The sequence below is a fragment of the Mus caroli genome, chromosome 12, assembly GCF_900094665.2.
Source record: "Mus caroli chromosome 12, CAROLI_EIJ_v1.1, whole genome shotgun sequence".
Taxonomy (NCBI): Eukaryota; Metazoa; Chordata; class Mammalia; order Rodentia; family Muridae; genus Mus; species Mus caroli.
This window is the reverse complement of record NC_034581.1, coordinates 9,008,565-9,030,324: the sequence shown is the minus strand read 5'-3', so window position 1 is coordinate 9,030,324 and position 21,760 is coordinate 9,008,565. Positions and strand designations below refer to the sequence as shown.

At 41.1% G+C, this 21,760-nt stretch overlaps 1 pseudogene; it reads right to left on the bottom strand.

Annotated features, from left to right (window-relative positions):
- Positions 1-20,161: 20,161 nt before the first annotated feature.
- Positions 20,162-20,733, bottom strand: LOC110307299 (annotated as a pseudogene).
- Between the last annotated feature and the right edge of the window lie 1,027 nt (positions 20,734-21,760).

Below are 21,760 nucleotides of genomic sequence, written 5' to 3'. Positions count from 1 at the left end.
GTGAGGGCCTGGAAGCCGGGATGGTACTTGTATTCATTCTGAGGCCTACAGGAAAGCCACATCTGTGTCCCATCTGTCGGAAGCCCAAGGCTCTGATGCATCCTTATCTCCTCCATGTTTCCTGTGGCTATTGCCACAGTTACATGCCTGTGATCTGTTCCAAGTTGAACCCTCCTTCTAGGCTCACTCTTTTAGTCTTTAATCATAGTTGATGGCTTTACAACACAAGCAGCTTTTGATTCAACCTAAAAGCAGAGAGTATCATCCACCCGATCAGCCATACTGTTCTCACTTCTGTGCCCACCTTTGTATCTTCTATTCCACTTCCAGACAACTTCCTACATTTATGCTCTTTGTGTCCTTGTGGTCTCTTCTCACCTCCTTAAAATATTTTTCACCTCTTCCTCTGCGAATCCCATTAGGGATTCCTATAACAACCTTACCAGAATGCTCCTCTGATTAAATATTTCAAGGGCTTCCTAATGTTCCCAGACGGAAGGTCAAGTCTTGGAACACAGCTAACAAAACTCGGCCTGTTTCTCAAGTTGTCTGCATCTCTCCTCTGATTCTTCACACAGCACATCATAGATCTCCCTAATGTGCAAGCCTGTTTCAACCCTTCATCCTTGTTTACAATGTTCTTCTCCCGTGATTCTTCACTTAATTAAGTCTAAACCAGACTGCCCCCCCCCAAATGTCAGTGGAGTGTTTGTCCTGTAGCAGCCTTAACATCTATCCTTGACAGAGCCATTCACTTGTGCTGAAATGACCCAACTCTAAGCTCATCCTTTTCAATGCAGTGTGGGATCCTTAGGGGCAGGCCTGATCTCTTACACCCCTGTACTTCTTAAGAGGCTCAAGTAGTCCCAAGACAGACCACTTACTTAGCAAGCAGAATGAAACGATGTACAAGAGAAGTGGTGGGAAGGATACTGTGCTTGGGGGTGGAAAGAAGCTGAGTATAGCTTTGCACCTGTGGAGAGCAGAGGCAAGAGGATAACTGTCTTGCTGGCTATTAACCTAGCTACAGGTTCTATGAAAGAGTCTATCTCAAAGGAAGAAAGCAGAGAGCAGTGGAGCAGGACATCTAATGTTCTCTTCTGGCCTCTGCACATGTACAGGTAACCATACGCACATACACACGCATGCATATACCACACACATACACCGAGAGGAGGGTAGAAGGAGAGAGGGGGAGAAACAGACAAACAGAAAAGAAGGGGTAGAGAGTTCTGTGCTCTCTGCTGGTTCTCTCAATAAACTATATAGCCTAGGTCTCAAGTTCCTTCCATTACAAAGATCTAACTTGTTGGATTTAAATGTACTAAAAAGATGTGTGTTCTAGGTTGAGGTCATTATAGACATTATAAGGGTAATAGTCAGATATTAGTCTATTTTGGAATGAATGTGCCATAACGAGTGCACACTTTGTGAATGGGCAACTCTTCCCATGCATTAAGATCACATTGAAATGCAGGAGCTTCACAATGAAGACTTGATCTGTAGGTTAAGCCTATTGATGAATGGGATTCTGATGTGCTCAGTGATACCAATGTTCAGCTTGCATGGACCAGTTCTTGCCCGTTCCATAGATTGATATTTAGGGCCCCAGAGTGACTTCTCCAATATTGTATGTTTAGCAATTAATTAGTCACTCCCCAGCGTTGCATTCTAATTGATTATTTTTCAGTCTCTGTTGGTGATAAAGATAATAGGTGTTTTTTGTGGAGTAAATTGGCTTCTTTACTTAATATCAGTTTCTTGGTGTCATTGCCCAGCAAATAAGTGGTGAAGCATGGTGCTATAAATAGCATTATGTTTGAAAGAAGGGGAAAAATAGCTGTGTTTCCTGACACCGCACATTTCACGCCGTTTTAATTACCACAAACGTTCATGCCTGTCTCAGAGATGTGCAGAGAATTGGGAACACCCAAATATTTATCCAGGCTGCTATGCCCACTGGCTTGGGATGCAGCCTGGCTCCAGTGTAGCCAGGGCTCTGCAACCCTCTGACACTGCAAGAACAGAAGGCAAACGTGCTGCCCGTGAATGTCAACCAGATGTGACTTGGAAATTTGTGCTGCTGCAGCCATGAATAAAAGGAGAGACACCTGTCTCCCCAAGATAAACAGTTAGAATCGGAAAAAAAGAGAGAGAATGGAGTGCTGTAATTTTGCCGTTCAGCAAACACCTACACACATTCACACAGTTCACAATGCATGCAGTGTTAGAAAATGCACAGGGATAAGATTACTTTAAGGTATTTTCTGAATGTTAGATTTTTCTGTTTCTTTTTCCTGGGCAGGCAGATTTATTCTCTCCAGTAGCCAACATCTGTCCATTTTGGCCGTGGTTCCCTATCTTCTCTACCCCTTGTTCACCAGCCTTAGAACTTAGAGCCGCTGTCCTCTCCGTGAATGCTGGACCATTTCTAGCTCCTGGCATGCACTTTAACTTGAGAACTATATAGAAACAATGTGCTCCAGCACTAGGAATCCAGCTATAGTCCTTCGTTCTTTTTTTTTTTTTTAATTTGGGATGAAAATTCTCTGTCTCATGTCCAGAAATCTCTATAGTTCCCAGTTTGTGTTAGCAATAGAAAAGTGTACATTGGTAGACGCACATATGATTTTCTCGAACTTCTATACACCTTTCCCATAGGAAGAGAAGTCTAGATGGATTTAAACACAATCAAATGTAAAACTTCAGTATCTAACAATGCTTTAGAGCAGTTTTGTGGATTAAGTAGGAGATAGAGAGGGAAAATCTTCATTTCCCATAGTAACATGGAAGTAGTTTTTAAAGAAAAGGTGGAAGTTGAACATCTGAGGTCTAGAAAAGGCCCAAGGGGATTACCAAGGACCAAAGAAACAAAACCAGCACAGAAACTCAGCGACTTGGGAGGGAACGTTCATACCTGGCTCAGTAACTCAGAGGGTTGGGAGGGAACGTTCATACCTGGCTCAGAATAGGCAGCCAGTGGACATTAGCTGATTGAACAAATGGACATGCAGACTAAATACCAGAAAATATGGCAGCAAGGATGAATAGCAACATCACTCAAAGCAATTTAACTGAACATAAGCTTAATAAAAGCCATCAACTAGAAATAGCCACCTAAGCCCAAATTAGGGCCAGAGAAGGGTTGTATACACTAAGACAAGTTCTCTGTAGTCTATTAAGTGTGCATGGTTCCTGGAGGGCAAGAGGGCCCGATGTATCAAGATTTGGTGTCCTGTGGCACCCCCAGCCACAGATGGCCCCATAGGAAGGGCTATGAGATGATGTCATCTCCATGCACAGCTCTCCCTGTCACTGTATAGGATAATTTTCCAGAGTATCACAGGTGACTCTTATTGACTCTTCAACAAAGCTTCATCCCAGCCCCAGGGAAACTTTGGCTTGAATATGCTATCTTAGTCCTAGGTGTGAGAGCTCCTTGTGTTAGCTATGTCAACAATATATGATTATGTCAAAAGTTTCTCTAAATTCTGATACCTTAGTCGATACATCACTCAGTAACTTTTTAAAGATTTATTTACTTTGCTATGTGTAATTGTGTTTGACCTACATGTATGTCTGTGCACATGCATGCAGTGCCTGAGAAGGCCAGAAGAGGGTATCACATCCTTTGGGACTGAAGTTAGTGTAGAAAACTACCAAATCATCTCTCCAGCCCTCAGCATACATTTTTATATTGTCCCTATTGTTCTTTTTATGTATTAGCTAATCTCTCCAAACTCTCCTGGTTACTGACTCCTCATATTAGACTGCTTTCCTTTTTCAAATTGCTGTGTGGTTTTGTTGTACTGATTGAATCCAGACTCAAAACATCCAGCAGCTGTACTGGGTGGACAGAACTTAATCAAGACAAACATGAAGGGGAAAGATGTATTAAAGACAGAATTAAAGCACTTAGATCCACATTTTCCATATTCATTATGTTTGGATCTTAAATACACCCTTGAAAGGCTATTGTTAAAGGCTCAGTCACCAGCTGGTGGCATTGCTGGGAAGTTGTAGACATTCAGGAGTTGAAGGCTGGTGAGAAACGGTAGGTTGTTTGGGAAACATTAGGACCCTGGACCCTTGTTCTTTCTTAGTTTGCTTCTTGCAGTTTCTTTGATTGCACAATCTAAGCCTGGGCCCAAAGGCAACAGAACCAATCAACCACACGCAGAACCTTCTGAAACCATGAGCAAAAGCAAACCCCTCTTCTGCAAAAGCAGTTTATTTGGCTATGATCTTACAGTAATGGAAAACTGACACATTTATATTATTTTCAAGGGTGAAAAAAACTAGTAATAATTACACATGATCTAATTATAGATTCCTTGGTGTGGAAACTGTGTCTGATTCTTTCACATGGCTTATAACATTATAGTAGATAGTGGATGAGAGAAGAGATGCTACCCAACAGTGGCCAGCCAATCTACTTAACAACAGCTGAGAGCTGAAGAGAAAGACCAGTTCTCCCTGCAGGACTTTGGCAGTAATGGTATAATAACTTAAAAAATAGTGACAGTATTAGAAAAAAACATTAAGCAAATGGTATGAATGAACATTATATGAATGAGCATATAGCTAAGGGATTTCAAAACCTGTATAAGGTAGGTATTATTATGCCTGACACATGGAAGGAGTTCTATAATTTGTCTAATTATTTACACAACTAACAAGTGGCCTAAGCCAGTCTGTCTACACCATCACCACCCTTGACCACAACAAACAAGTCACAATAAAAACTCCTTCCAATGCTCTAGAGAAAGGGTCGATAGTGGACTTTACCTGTTACTACAGAGATCGTTTCTTTATAAGTCAAAATGCCTTTCACTGAGAGTCAGGAGGAAAGGTTTCCTGATTGACTTATTGAGTACTGAACTGTTCTGCTGGGTACTTACTGACAAAGTCTCTATCACTGGGGTCCTACCCCTGCAGGGTACTTTTTTTTTTTTTTTTTTTTTTTTTTTTTCGAGACAGGGTTTCTCTGTGTAGCCCTGGCGGTCCTGGAACTCACTTTGTAGACCAGGCTGGCCTCGAACTCAGAAATCCACCTGCCTCTGCCTCTGCCTGTGCTGGGATTAAAGGCGTGCGCCACCACGCCCGGCTCCCTGCAGGGTACTTATCTCTTTTATATCCTCAAGTGGTTGTGGTTTCAAATATCTGTAGGGAGAGTTGGAATTTATTGGTAAGATTCTTGCTGGGGGCCCCCCAAAATAACTTCTTCTCATTCTTTTGAAGATCTCTTTTGTTTCTTGGCCATGAGATGTCATTGAAAAGTCAGTCTGGCTCTCTTCTAAGTTTTCTATGTTGAGGTACTTTTTATTCTGGAGATTTTAGAATCTAGCAACAATAGAACCCCTCTTGAGCTTTAAATTGATTTGACCCAGAAGGTGCTTAATGGAGTCTTCCACAGGGAATGCTTCATTGCTCCAGTCTTTTTCTCAAAGACTCTACTGAAATAGGATGTCCATTCTTAGGTGTCTCCAGTCTCTCAGTAGAGTGACAGTTCTCTAGTCTCCTCTCCTTGCCCAAGATTCCTGTCATAAGTTTACATGATTCCCTGGGACTGACATATATTGATGTGCCCTCCAGAGTGAATGTCCTTAGAAGGCAGAAGTTGCTTCATACTCATATCCATTTTGTCACAGCCTAATGTTATGATGAGGGGTAAGTAGGTGCTCAATGAGCATTTATTATGTAAGTGAAAAACTAAACAGTGACTATATCATGATCTTCCTTAGTGTATATGCTATCTAATGACTAGGACAAATCATATCACTCCTTTCTACTTATTGAGTCGTCATTTAAAATGAGGCAGTATGGTTAGATGATGTCAGAGATCCTTCAATTTCTGGTATCTTGTGCGTATATGAGTCAGTAAACATTTTCTATATGCTGACTCTGAGTTTGCCTATGAAACCTTTAGACAGTCGAGACTTTTATTATAGTGCTAAATGTTAAATAATGACCTTGACACCAAAGTTCTCAGAAAACTCCTGTTCATCTCACTTCTAGAGACTACTGTCTCCAAATGCTAATGAAATACTCTGGCTATGGGCGAGAGTCTACTGTACAGTAAGAACACAGCCACATTACCCAAGCAGCCTTTTAGCCTTCCTGTCTCATCTATCACAGCTTTGGAAGTTTTGATACCAACTTACAAATCTGAGCCCAACATTAACTTGGCTCATATGACAGTGTGAGGAAGACCTACTACACTTCTCCTTTCCATTCTCATTGATTAGTATAGCAAGGGACCAGATGCTATCTTGCTGCCTTTGTTTGAGTTGTTCTAAGAAGCATCTGCCCATAATATCTAACGGAAATGTCCCCTTCTCCCTGCTTCTATCCTGAGCTGAAGAGACCAGAAAAGCAAAGTTGAGTTTTTCCTAAGAAATGTACATTGAAGCATTAGCACACAAGACCAAACTTGGAATTTATGAGAAAATGCAATTGGATGGAAGGTTAGGCTCACAGGGACATATGCTCTCATACCCAGGGCAAGCAGCCCAGACCCCCTTAAGTCCTGGGACCTTGGGCACCATTAGAGTATTATCACTGGAGGTTTTCCATTTATCAGAAAAGATTGCCATTATGGAGACCAGTTATTGCATTATTTTATTTTAGCTTCACGGAACTGTGAAATCATCCATTTCTGGGAAGCATGATCTTTGCGTTCAATCAAGAAGGAAGTTAAATGTATAGTTCATATTACAGTCCTATTAACCAAGACAGGATGCTTTCCTGTTGAGTTAGAACCCATGGAACAACCCCACTCATCCTTCTTTCTGATGCCAGGCATTGTGCAATTACCAGCTGTTGGATGACCAATGCCAAGGGAAGCAATGCCCCCAACTGGCCACACAAAAGAAGCAAGATGAAAATAATGGCAAAATTAGAGTTTATTTACTGGTATCTTATCCTTGGTGAAGAAATAGCTCATAGACATTTAGAAGGCAACTAAATGCTGCAAAACAAGGAACCATAACTCAAATGAATATTCTTTTCCATGTGACATGGTGCATGTGAGCCTGAGACAGATTGCATTCTAAAATACTTGTGTGTGTGTGTTTGTGTGTGTGTGTGTGTGTGTGTGCACGCGCCCGCATGCTTTCAAGTCCATTATTTTCGAGCAAGAGAACTAAGATGAGATAAGCAGCTCTCAGAGTTTTAGATCACAGGCACAAATTGGGACCTGAATCCCCTTAGCCTCAGCACACCAGACTTTGTGATGTTCTCTACTTTGGAGATGAAGTCTGGCACAGCAGGGAGAGAGTCAGTGCTACTACTGGAGCTAAACCCTGACATGTGCACTTATCAACTGATCTGTCTAGTTCATTTGGGTTGCCAGTGAGGTATAGGCTCAGAGAGGGCGATAACTGCATCTTACTTATTTTATGATTACTCAATCAAGATGGTGTGTATATAATGCTGAGTATCAGGGATTCAATAAATGTCCTGTTCTTCTTTGAACAGAGCTATTTAACTTTAATACTATTATCATAATTACAAAATGTACTCATTACTTGATAAAAATTTAAACAATGCAGCGAATTAATGGAAAAATTATATGATTTCTCTCCCTAAGCTTGTTCCCTACCAGTAATTATTTAAAATCTTTTCTGATTGTTCTTATGCTGACTCCTAAGTATTTCAAGTTTAGATTTCTTCATTTATTCGTCTGATCAGTTAGTTTAGCTATTACACTTTAGCTCATATATTTTTTTCTTAATCTCATCAACGTGTGCCAATCTGTTTTGTTACACAATAGGGAGACAAAACTTACCACTCCCCATTTCTCATCCATTTATAGCTCTCTAAAATCAATTTAAGCAATTGTAAAATTACTTTTCCTTTTCAAGATCTGCCACTCAGTAGGCTGTGGTGGCTAACACCTGTACTGCAGACCACAGGAGATGGAGACAAGAGGATTGCTGTGAGTCTAAGGCTATCCACTATTACACGGTGAAGTCCAGGGTAGCCTGAGCTGCAGAGGGAGACTCAACAACAACAACAACAACAGCCCAAAGAATTAAAATGCAATTACATTCTGTTACTATAATTTAATGTTTTATAATTGTTATCCATAAATTGGTTTTACATAAGAGAACCAATAAGAAAATGTAAATATTTGACTATACCAATATTCTCTATAACATCAGCTATTATATTGGGATCAAAAAGGAGGGAAATTGGTATCTGTCACTGACAGTAACATTGTAAGGAAGAGATCCAAATAATGTATTTTGATTCGTTAAATACCTGAAATTACCCACATTTTAATTTGATTTAGGTTAAATTCTTAAAAACTTGTGGTATCATTTCATGTGTGTCTGGTATGTCTATGCAAAAACACATACCCACACATGCAATGTGTGTAATAACATCTGTATTTGAAATAGGCTGAAGCAATCATCTAGTGGTTCTCTTTGAGTGATAGCTTTCCCACCCAGCCACACAGCAGCTTGAGTTTTAATTTTGCTTATATTTACACTCACTTCTGGAGTCGTGCTCTGGAAACCACGCCTCTGGTCATAGCCTGTGCATGTGAGGGTTGGGTTCTTATTACTTATAAAATAGGCAAACAAATCAGCTCAAAGTGAAGGTCCATTTTGGCTCCCAGCTTCCAAGGTTTCAGTCAATGGTCACTGGTGTTCGGAGGGTGCGGGGAGGGCAAGCCAGTGTTCACAGTGAGGCAAGAGGTGATAGAGGGATATATAAAGTAAATTGTCTCACTTCATACAGAAGACAGAGGCAGGAGAGAGGAATGGCCTAAGTAAGAGGTGTAGGCTTCAAAGTCATCCAGTTCCTCCAGCTGGGCAGCACCTCCTAACGAGGCATTAGTTATGACCTTGTTAATGGATTAATCCATTCATTAAGTTAATGAACTCATGAGCCAGATATTCCTCTATAAGCTCATCAGCTAGAGACTGAGTTTTGCACACATGAGGTCTATCAGGGAACATTTCATGTCTAAATCATAGCTGTGTGGATTTGCTGCATGGTATTATCAGGTATTTGGTCTATCAAAAACAGTTGGTAAAACTTTTTTTTTTTTTTTAGTTCTTGCACAAATAACATTTTTTTCTCCCTTATCTTTAACTGTTTCTTTTCATTTATTGTTTCTTTCTTTGTTTTGCTTCCTGGATGAGGTTCCCACTTGTGTCTTACCTACTTTGCATTCATCTTTTTAACTGAATGGGGTGAGTCTTCTTCACCTCACCTTCCTTTCTCCTGAAGCCTGTGAAAGGACTGTTTTCACTTGACAGCCAGTTCTAACACTCAGAAACTGTGTTATCCTAGCAATTTTTGAATTTCATAATTAAGCTATCTAACTTATCCTTGCAAACCTCAAATTTCCTTGAGTTATATTATGAGATATTCTTTGGATAGAGGCAAATAATCCCAAGTGCTGTCTCTAGGGAAGGGTAGTTGGGTAAGTCAGATGGTTCATTAAGAGGCTTCTCCGTAAGTAACTGATATCAATCATTCCTCCATCTTTGGCTTTCTACCTAGACTTCAAGTCTGAAGTCTGTTTAGAGCCCTCTGATGATTCCAACAGCACCCTCTCCTGCACTGCTTTTTCCTCTGTTTTGGTCGGACATTGACTCCACTCCAGTTACCCGTTGTCTAGAATCCATCCGCTTCTCTGCAGAAATCTCCAGTGTTCTGTTGCACCTACTTGGGTTTTCTATATTATTTTTAAAATTACATTTATGTTTCCATTATGCTAATAGAAGTGAGGAAAGAGAAGGGAGATCTATTTATGTTCAGGTCTACATCATAGCCCCTGAAAGCCCTCAGTCATGTTTTAAAATGCTGTACATTTTTGAAAGGATTATCTAGAGTGTTTGGTGTTTTCTCAGGTTTTTCTGGCTGTGTCATCTGGTTGCCATAGCCAAATACCAGAGACTGAGTATCTAACAGAAATATATCTCTCAGTCTCCAGGCTGAAAAGTTCAAGATCAAAGGATCAACAGATTTGGTTCCTGGAGAAGGTCCATTTCCTAGGTTAAAGATACCTTGTCAGTGTGATTTCATTGACAGGAGTGGGAGAAGGGGGAAAGAAAAAAAAAAGACTTATTTTTTTCTTCTAAAGCAACAGCCTACAGGGTTAGAGTTGGGCTCATATAAACATATTTTACCCACTTTTCTCTTAAAGACCGAATCTCAAAACACAATGCCACGGAGGCTAGGCCTTCAACGTGAGAGTTTTGGATAAGACCTAACTCATTCCGTTCTGGTCTCTAATCAGTTTATCATGAAGAAACTTACATGTAAGCATGGGTTATGTTATTTAAGTACAAAATAATAGCACATTTGACTAAAAAACTAGTGTGTGGTTCCAAAAATCGTTTCTAAATATAAATCATTGAGATAAAACAAAGACAAAGAACTCAATGCAGTTGAGCATAGGTGAAGTCAGATGTCACACACACGCACAGGTATACAGGTATACAAAGCATCCATGGAGGGGACTGGCTCTCCTTCCCTTCTCCTTGTGGGTGGTAGGTCCCAGTAAATCCCTATGTGCCACTTCAAATCCATTTGCTTGGCTTCAGTCAGACTCTGATGGGCCTTATCTTATTGGCAAAGGCACATAGCAATTAAAATGGCATTGACAATCTTCTGATCTGTCTCGTGTAACAGAAAATTCAGATTAAGGGAAGATTATGCTAATGGGAGACAATCTTAGAGCAGGAAGTGCTTTTTGAAGACAGCTTGTACAGTTCCCTGACTGACATACTCTGTCTATTACATTCTGCCTAATGGTCTCCTCTTGATCATCTCCAGTAACAAGGATCCTTTAGCCTCCAGAGGCAGCAGTTTTTCTTAAACAGCACAGCTAAAAAGCTTTAAACATAGCCTCAACCTAGCTCTACATACTTCCCAGTTGTGATTACTAGCTGTGTTCTCTGTAACATACAGGGAGAATTGAAATGGCTGTCACAAGCAAGAGGAATTTATATTTTATATGCTTAACAGGACAGGTAGGAAAGACTCTTAATGTCAGTGACGGTTGTCATTTCCCTATCTAAAGTCGCTTACATTTCTCAGGCGGGTCTTTTTACAAAAAGCAAAACTGTTAAGTGAAAGCTTTAAAAATAATTCCATTACCTACTTCACAAAGACAGAGTGACAGCTGATCATTAGGAGAAGAATGTCTTCAGAACTTGGAGAAAGATGAGATTTCATCCATCATAAAGCAAGATGCATGGCAGCATCCCACCAAGGGGGCTGTTTATTGCTGGCTCACATCATCTCTGCAGTTTTGCCTCATGAGACTGGAGACAAAGAACTCAGTGCAGGTGAGCACAGGTCAAGTCAGCCTCATGGCACAGATGAGATACGCCCAGTCTGAAGGTGAACAACATCCACAGAAGCAACAAGCTGGGTGTTTTTAGAATGCCTGGGACAGCAGCTGCTTCTGCAGCCTGTCAAAATACCTGGAGACTCCAGGAAGATGGCTAAGCCCCTGTCGCAGATGCTCACTAAAGGATGGTGTGGGTGCATCTGAGTGCACATTCTCTCTGTCCTTGGGATGTGTCTAAGCAACATTGGCCATGTCTACATGGGACTGAGCCAGGAGAGCTGCAAAGACATGGCCATCTGGCCTTCACTTTATCATCTCTACAACTTAGATGTCCACAGTCATTGTCCAGTCAGTAGTAGAATATATTAATATCTAGAATATATTAAACCATGCTATACTGCACTATGCAGTATATGGAAGCTTTGCTCCTTGATACACAGAGATCTTTCTCCTCTCCCATTATAGCTTGTGCTTCATCCTGATATGGTCCACTTCACTACCCCACACTCTCCTGCTTGTTTCTCCTCATCCATCCATTCATTTATCTATCCATGCATCCATCCACCCACCCATCCATTCTGCTCCAACGACTCAGGCATCCTCATTGTTCTTGAAAGACTTCAGTAACCCCCCTCCCCCCACCTACTGCTCTTTGTATCTTGCTATGGCTGCTCTTCCCCCCCCCCCCGCTCCCTGCAAGAACCATTCCCTCACTATGACTAGGACTCTCTGTCTCTCCAGGTGTGATCTCCTCTTGCATACTTTTCTCCACTGCTTCGCATAAATTACAATTCACTGCCCCCTTCTTTCTCCTTGTTTTGATTTTACTTCTGTATTTCTTGATCTTCAGGGAATTTACCAAAGCTCTCACATTCTAACCAAGGTAACAATGTGTATGCATGTTACAAATGTACACATGAGCATACATAAGTATTGTACTATACAAACTCACAGATGTCCCTTGACTCCCCAATAAATGGAAGGTTCATAGAGTTACGGGACTTCAGCGAGTTTGTATACTACTTTAGCCTCACTAACTAGGAGGTACAAATATTTCCAAAAGCATAGTTTAATAACACTTGTGCTATTTATTGAAGGATGAGGAGAGTCTTCAGAGGGTAGAGTGCCCCTCTGGGAGTGCAGTTCAGAGTCTACAGACATAATGGTTTGGGATTTTTGAATCTCTGGTCTGCTTTTGCAGTTCCCAACAGAACCCAAATGGTTGCCTAGCATCTGGTCTCCTGTGTTATTCACTGAGAAATCAGTTTCTAGAAGCCTGGTGCAGGCGAGGTGCTTCAGTGAAGCCACACAGAAGAGAAGAGAAGAGAATACTACAGATGGCTTTGTGGCTTCGGAGAGGAAAAATTAACAAGACCTTTCCAGTTGGGGAAACATGGTGGAGAGTAGCCTTTCACACCTCCCCCGGCAATGGGGAGAGAATGTAAGCTGGGAGAGATCACCCTGAGAAGGAGGTAATAACATTTGACATTGCTGGAAGCATTTAAGAAAGTGGATGTAGAAGCAGAAACAACTCAAAAGGTGATGAGGAAGGACAGAGCATCAGTGCAGATAGTTTCTGATGCTCAGATCTCCAGGAGACACCATGCTGTCCTAGTGCTGTGGCTAAGCATATTTGATTCTTTCTCTGTTGATAGCAACTTGCAAAAAGCCACTGGGATTGGGTCTGCTCAAACTGGCTAACTGCCCCACACACTCAGCAGATATTTCTTTTGCTAAGTAATAAGCATAGGTATAGTGATTTCACGGGCACATTTTAGTAGCAGAATGAGCACAAAACGTGAGGATCTAGGACAGTTGGAATATTGGCCTCCACTGTGGCACTGGATATTGGTTTAGACAAAGCCTGAAGCTTATGCATATCTTTAATCTCCCACCCAGTCTTGAGCAGGCCCAAGAGACCTTCCAGTTCTGGAATCTCAGAACATCATAAAACATTCTCCCCTGCAGTCCCCCTCTCTGTTGGCTAGTACCCTTGCTTTCGGAAGCACGTTGTATTTGCATCCCTTAGGAAAGCTGTTCCTCAGAGCCTTTCAAATAGAGAATAGGTCAGACCACAGTCAGAACCTATTTATCTACAGGCCCATTTCCCAGCGATCTGACTCACTCAGGACCTTTTGATCTTGAACTCACTGGAAGAGCCCTCCTGAGCATCCACATTAGCTGGCAGCAATGCCCAGACTTAAAGATCATATGTACTATCTCTCATGAGTTTTATCTAAACAGTGAGTCCAGATTCCTGGTTTACATCAGTTAGCCCCTTCTTAGGCTGCCTCTTATTCCTAGTGAATTCTTGTACATTCTTCGACCTTACCTGAAGTTTCCTGCATAGCCTTACTCCTCATACAGTAATGCTCCACCTTGTTGATTGTTATTGTAGCATATGCCTGCCTTTGTTGCAGCCACTCCATGTGAGAGGCAGGCATGCCTGTGAAAATGTGAGGCTTATTCAGGGCACTGCCATGCTTTACTGAATCCATTGCCTAAGATGGAGCCTACCTTCTACATGGTATGCATGAAGTATTTTCTGGAGACGCGTAGTGATCTGGCTTCCTGGGAAAGAATTACAGTTCCTGAAAGACAATGGTTGGTAAAATAGCATTTAGGAGAGTCGAATGCAGGAGTTTTGAACATTAGCATAGGTGACATCACAAGAAAATGAGAGGAGAGAGAGAGAACTGAAACCTGCTATGGAACAGCAATGCTTGCTGAAGATGCTAACGGGCTTATAGTATGACATCTCTGCCTGATTTTGAAATTACGTAGTTTGGGATGGCAGATGGGAATTGAGAATTTCTGGAAATGTCAAATACAGTTCAAAAAGATGCTTATTAAAAAGAGCTTACTATGTTCATTTGGCATTTGACAGACTCAACTTCAGTTATCTGGAAAAAGCCACACTAACAGATGACCAAGACGTGACTTCGAATCACAAACTGACAGGATCTAATGAAAGGCTACTGTTTGGCCGGTGCTGTCCAAATGTGTCATGAGAAGCCTAAGGCTGGGCTGTCTAGGGAGTGAAGGGAGACAGCTGACAAAGCTAGATCAAGAGCAAGTTAGCACTGACAGGCATGGATCAGGCAAGTGCAAGCCTTGGTAGATAGAGGAAGGGCCTGGCTAGGCCAGAAGAGATAGGGAGGGAACTGTCTCTCGAGACTTGTGTCAGCTCTTACACACTGGAGAAGGGTGGGACTAGCAAAAGGAAGGAGGTTTTCTGGCTGAATATGGCTACACAAGCAAAGGTCCTGTGGCAAGGATAGAAAGACCAAGTAAAAGTAGCTCAGTCTAGTCCACTCAAGTAACAAGTGGGATAATAGACAGCATAATATGTCAGACAGTAGACACCATTTGGAGTGGGGCAAAAATGCCATGATGTAGGTGTTGTGGACAAGGCAAAGGCACAAATGACTTGACAAGTGAGTAGCACAATTATTTTCAGCTATATCATTAAGTCAGAAGTAGCTTGATTGCACTGGTATGCTGGTGTCTCGAGCCCCATTACTTTTCTTTATACCTTCTTCCAACCTCTTTCCCCAAACAGACAGCAAAGAGTACACACAGCTTAGTATGAACTGGTGGCCTCTCATTTTCCTCCTTCCTTGAATGCCGCATATCAGCAATGCTCATTTCATTGCACAGTAGAGAAACAAAGACTTAGAGGGAAAATCTATAGATGACTAGGGATGCAGATCTTAGTTTTCACGCCTATTCTGGCTCAAGCCAGACAGGGTGATTCTTTCAAAACTACAGAGAAGTCCTGTCCTTTCTGGAGTGTACTACTTTATACTGGTTAAGGTACCATTTATTTACAAAGTCTTGGGACCTTGATGACCTGGATGCTATCTTACCATGCACCTTCCTGCCTAGACTGGGGCCATACTAGCTCAATATGGCATCCTGTCTCTTCGAGGCTTATATTCTTGCTTTTATTCCTGTCTGGAATTCTATTTTCATTTGTTTCCATATGATCTTGTTTAAATATTGCACTGCAGAGGAGGGGGGAGAGAGGGAGGGGAGAGAGAGAGAGAGAGACAGAGAGAGAGATATCTTCTTACAACCTTATATAAATAGTAGCCCCATAGGTCCCTAGACCCCTCTTTGAATGATTCATTTTTCATTCTTAGACATTATCACCAGATGATAGTGTGCATCTGTCCCCTTACTGTTAGTCCCCACATCCAACATCAGTGATAGTTCTTAAAGTGATGAGGTTCTGCTTTATATCATGTTCTCTGTGCTTGACATAGTACATATATCAAAACGTTTAGTGGAGGAGAGAATGTAGCTTAATGGTAGAACATACAACTAAGCATGCAGAAGGCCCTGAGTTTAATAGTTACTGAATGTATGAATGGTATTAATAAATCCATGAACCATATTTAAATTTGTGTCCTAGTTTTCTAAAACCACATCAGATGTTATTGAAAGGCCTTGACCAGTAATTTGAACAAGCACCACAGGACATAAATAGACACCAAGAATCCTGAGGCTTATTCTTGGATGGGGAATTTCACTGAATTGTGATCCAGTTTCTTTAATTTACAAGATGGACATGCAATACCTGTTTCATTTTCATTACATTTAGAAAAGCTAAACCTGTCAAGGCCTCCCCTGTACCTAGTACTGTGCTCAGAATGTAAACATCCATTCTCCTGTCTCAAAACAACCCAAATGATGTTTGATGAGTCAGTCCCATGACTCATCATAGAGGGCACAGTGATAAGTTACTTCAAATGTGAGATGCTAATAAGATCGAATGTGGGCATCCTTATCAGAGTATGCACATGCCTGCAACACACACAGCACCATATATTCTAGCCATACCTTACAATGTTATTCATTTTTAACTTCAAATGAAATAATTGAATGGAATAAAATTTGCACAAGATTTAACAAAACCAGGAATAAAATTATTGTTGCTGATGTAAACTTGCTAAATTTTTACCAGAGGTCTGGCTATAGTGGATATAGAAAGTAGGTGGAAGGTGAAAAGATACAGGGGAAAAGAAGAAAAATTTTAAAATAAGATTTTTTGTTTCATCTACTAAGCCATCTGTATTTTATGTATTTAAATAATCAGGAATTTACTGAATACTTTTGGATGTGTAAGACCCAAATCTATTACCCTGAGCTATGTTTTAGGAAGCATAACTAGGGTGTATCCCTAAGAAATACTAAATGAGGGTGAGGCTGAAGGCACATATCAAATATATGTTGACTACAATAACTGCATGGGCTAAGAAGATGGTTCCAGGCGAGGTGGGGAAAATCTTCAGAGGAAAATGGGACAGGACTTTGGTGGTGTGTGCTTATTACTTTGTAACTTCATATATTCAGTTTCTCTTTCTGCACTCTCTCTGCTGGGCTCTGCCATGTCTACTGATAATATCACCATTATGATCAGTTACACTTGTTTCTGTGACTCCCAGGTACCAGAACTAGTCTTAGGAAGTGTGTATGTGTTACTATAGCCTCCTTGAATGAGCAAAAGTCATTCTCGTTCTGCAGTTACAGAAGATGGAGTCCATAGGCAGGGTTAACATCTTCCTCCAGACACAGCCAGGCTAAGACGGGTTAAGCATTCAAGTCTCCAGGTTCCGAGTTTGTGTTCTCACCTCATCAGATATGACTCTGCTGTTGTTTATATCACTCAAGAGCTCAAAGTCTCATGAACTTAAGGTGGGGGGAACACATGATGGATAGTTGCAATAGAAGTCTCTCAGAGACTCAAGGGAAGATGAAACGGGAAACATGGGCATTTAAACAATAGAGTCAAGATTGCTCTTACTACGAATTCTATGAGAAAGCATAGCAGGCACTGGGATAGTGTTGTGCTTGTGCCCCTAGAGACTGAGGAGGGGTCTACTGTTGATTCTGTGATTGTCATGCTGTGTGGTCTCAGGTTACTGATTTTTCCCTCACCAAGTCCAGGTTGTCTTCTTTAGAAAGCCGTTTCCATCATTTACTTGGTGGCAACACCCTTGGGACACTGACTCCTGGGCTGGCTCAGTAAAATAATTATTTAGAGGCAAATGCAGGTGGCCTGCTGAGCCCCTTTATTCTTTTTCTCTCATAGACATATGTTCTCCTCCTTTCTCAAGCATCTATAACGTGTGGGACACTGAAGCAAAATGTGTCTGTGAAGAGTCTCAAGCAAGGATGGGGAAAACTTGGGCTGGCCTTCTTCTCTAGATCATTATGACGTCATTCATGTTTCGTTGGTGTTTAGGGTCACAATGTTTCATTCTCTAGACAGAGAGAGATCCAACTGAAGATGACTGAATGAGTTAGTTCCTCCCCCACCCACCCACTATTATAACAAAATACTGGATTAATCAACAACATAAATAACAGACTATGGACATGTATTTCTCTCAGTACTTTAGGTCGTAAAGGTCAAGAGCGACACTCAGTCTTTGAAGAAGGCTTGTGATACACAGATGTGCCATCGATGGGTCCTCACATGACAGGAATAGCAAAGGGGCACATAATGTCCAGCCCTTCTGCATGGCATTAATCTTGTTTATGAGAGCAGAGCCCTCTAGCTTCCAAAGGATCCATCTTTTAATATGATTTTATTAGGGATGAAGTTTCAGTATAAAATTAGGACAGGACACAACCTTGGAGTCATAGAGGCATGAACAAAGAGTGGCTGCCTGTTGTTCTGCTCTCAGATGAGGGCAGAATGGGCCAGGAGATGGGTGGGAGGAATCAGTTGTGGAGAAGTGCCCACTTCTCCCAGCTGACAGTGTCTTTCAGGGTGCACTCCACGTTGGTGAATGGAGAAGCTGAATGCCAGCCATAGCCAGAGGCTGAGCTATTATACACGTCTGGGCGAAAGCAAAATTGGGGCATAGAATGGACTTCTGTTGAGGCAAGATTTTCAAAGCGTTTGGTGCCCACGCTGATAGTTTCTGTTGGCACAAATGAACTCTGTTCTGCTGAAACCAAATCTCTCCATACACTGCCTTTCTTCCCCCTGCCTTTTCTGTCTTTCTCCATATAGTTTACTGAACAATACCAATAAAAAACATTTTTAAAAAATATCTAGTTTCAAGTGAAAATAAACAGCTCATACCCTGATAGTGAAATTTTCAGAAATTTTGCGATTCATTTGTTAAAGTTGTTGTTAAAAATTTTAATTATATATCTTAGAATTAAACTGGAGTGAAAACAGCAATAACTGTAAAGTCATCAGTTGCTCATTATTTCTCTAGAGTTTATAATTTATTTTCTATAGTCTTAAGTTTATTTGCACTATATAATGATGTAGGCATACCTCTCTAACGTTGATTTAAATTTGTCAAAGGTGGAAGTATTTGTGCCATGCACATATTCAATTGCTACAGATCAAGGCAAGATTTATTGATTTGTGATTTCTCTAGGCAGAAGGAAGCGATGGATAAGGTGCTAAATGCAAATTACATTGTGAATAACACATACACAGTTTGGAGAGATGATACTTCAGTGTTCCAAAACAATACTCTGAATCAGTTACGGAGTCGTGTGTGTGACTGGGGAATGAATGGATCCTAACACACATCTTCAATATTTCACTTCCATTTCACTTGTTAACCAAAGTGAGAATATCAGCTAACATTCATGTCTACGCTACATGCATTGTTTATCAATAGCTATCATCGATTGGCAGCAGATACAAGAGTTTGGCAAAAATCAATGGAAGCATCATATCTTGTAAGAATCAAATGGCTAGGGGCTGATATTGAGATGTAAAGTGAATAAATAAATAAATTTAATAAAAAAATTTAAAAAGAATCAAATGACTATAAGAAATTTATCACAAAGCCGTATATTTATCATATATACGTTGTGTACTGTGCATACTTTACATAAGTAAATCCATATTCAACTAATATACTAACCTATGCAATACACACATACATATCTTTTTTCCTAGTACTACTGGCTCTAATAAAATGTATATGTACATGCATATGGATATGTAATTTTTGTATGATATATAATGGATATGTTATATATGCTGTATATAGTTGATATATAATAGATATATAACATGTATAATATTTCTGTTCATGACTTTGGGCATGGAATAAACATGATAGATAATGGAGATTTGATCAAGGTTCCATAATGTGATCAAATTAAAATAAGTGCTCTATCCTTTACCCTTCTGTGGAAAAGTGCTTTTACTCGTGTCCTAACGTTCCTGTTCCCCAGATAAAAATCTGTGCCACTAAAGACACCGAGCAGAACAGAAATAATGGCACATGGTAGAGGCCAGGGTAGAGGTCAGGAAGGAAGGAGCAGGCTGGGAAAAATGCTTCCTGGGTCAACCTCTCACTTCTCATTTGAAGGAGTCAGTGTTCTAGGAGTGAAAGTCCAGGAAGAACAAGCAGGTGGATATTTTAAACAGTTACCCTCCTGGAAGCCCATCTGTACCAAGCATTGCACTTCTGTGAGATACACGCCAAGTACTCTGTAAACGCAGCGAGGGACATCCTGACAGAGTCTGACTTATCAGAAGTCTCTACGTGTTACTTCGAGCAACCTACATCATATGTAGTACTCTGTGTATGTCATACATTAGCTTCTGCTTAATGTCTCCATGGACTTTGTTTGTTATTCACCTCTTTTTAAATAGATAATTGCCCCTTTAATAAGTATTTTATTTTGAATGAAAATGGTCTCATAGGCTCATAGGTTTGAAGGCTTGGTCCCTGCTTGGTGGAACTGTCTGAGAAAGATTAGGAGATGTGTTATATATCTTGTTGCAGGAAGTATGTCACTGGGAGTGGGCTTTGAGGTTGTTGGTTTTTTTTTTTAACTTTATCTGCATTTATTTTATGCTGGATTTATTCCCGGTTTTTGTTTCTTCAGTTTCTTCTGGGATATCTTTTTCTTCTGTGCAACCTCCTCTTCTGGCTTTGGAACGATCTGTTCCTTCTCAGTGAGGATCATCTCAATGTGGCAGGGGGAGCTCATGTATGGGTTAATCTGGCCATGAGCTCTGTAGGTTCGTCGGCGCATCTTAGGTGCCTTGTTCACCTGGATGTGTTCAATGACTAGAGAATCTAAGTCTAAACCCTTAAGTTCAGCGTTACTCTGCATTTTTAAGCATGTGCAGCAAAAATTCAGCACTCTTTTTTGGCCACTGACCCTGTGTACAGCCCCACTGTTTGGCCTGGGCGCACCTACTGACTCCACCATTATACGGACGGAATGGCACACATTGCTTCTTTAAAGTGACATCCTTCAGATACTTGGTGACTTTGCGGATATGCATACCCTTGATAGCCTGGGCAGTTTCCCGGGTGTTCTTAAAGTGAACACGAAGGTTTGAACCTCTTGATTTGCATGATTTTGTGGGATTTTCTGGGTCAAGAGAGTAGCGAACCATCTTGGCAGGTGACCTCTGGCCACTTACAGGAAGAGCGGCTTTGAGGTTTCAAAAGCTCCTGCCATTCCCAGTGAGTTCTCTCTGCCTCAGGTTTGTGGATCAGAACAAAAGCTCTCAGCTACTACTTTAACATCATGCCTGCCTGGTGCCATTCTCCACATCATAATGGCCAGAGATTGTATCCCTCTGAAGTTGTAAGCCAGCTAAACACTTTCTCTATAAAATGCCTCATTTTTGGTGTTTCAACACAGCAATAGGAAAGTAACCTAGACAATAAGCAATATTTTGCTAATTCAGTCATCACATCTAAGCAATTTTTAGCTGACCTCCTTTATAGACTTTTCCAGCTCCTAGCCCACCATGGAGAGGAAGCACGTGGGAGCTAGCACACCGAAGGGAAGGTGCTGTGTGTCTACCTAAACCCTGTGGTCTGTATGTTCATATGATGGTGATGATGGGTGGAGGCCCATTTCAAGCATCTGAATGATGCAACGAGCCTCTGGAAGAACTTACTTCCCTAAAAGTACATAAACAATGGCCCTAGAGAGATACGCCCCTGCCTGGGATCAGCCTAAATTTGCTGAACTTGGGTAAGGAACTGTATGTCTCAGTGCTTCCTAAATTATCCATTTTAGCACTGGCTGGAAATCCCAAGTGAGATTCCCAGCTTACGTCTTTAGAACACTTATGAGAGAGAATAATAACAATAAAAATAACAGCAGATATTAACAAAGAGTAGCTATTGTGGCGTGGGTTGTTCTTAAGTGTCTCATGAACCATTAGACTATCTTCATTCTCCAAACAACCTCCTGCCGTTGGTGTTGTGAGAGGGGTGACTGAATCCTGTCATCCATCTCTTCTCTCTGGGTACATAGCTAAGACTATTTCCCAGCCTCCTCCTGAATTCTGTGTGTCATGTGACTTGAGTGGCCAATTGAATAGGGGTTGAAGACTCTCATCTCTTGCCCCTCTATAATTTATCTCAGGGGTCTTCAACAATCAACTCTTGGAGTTGCTAGAATGACTCTCAGCCTTGGTCCTTT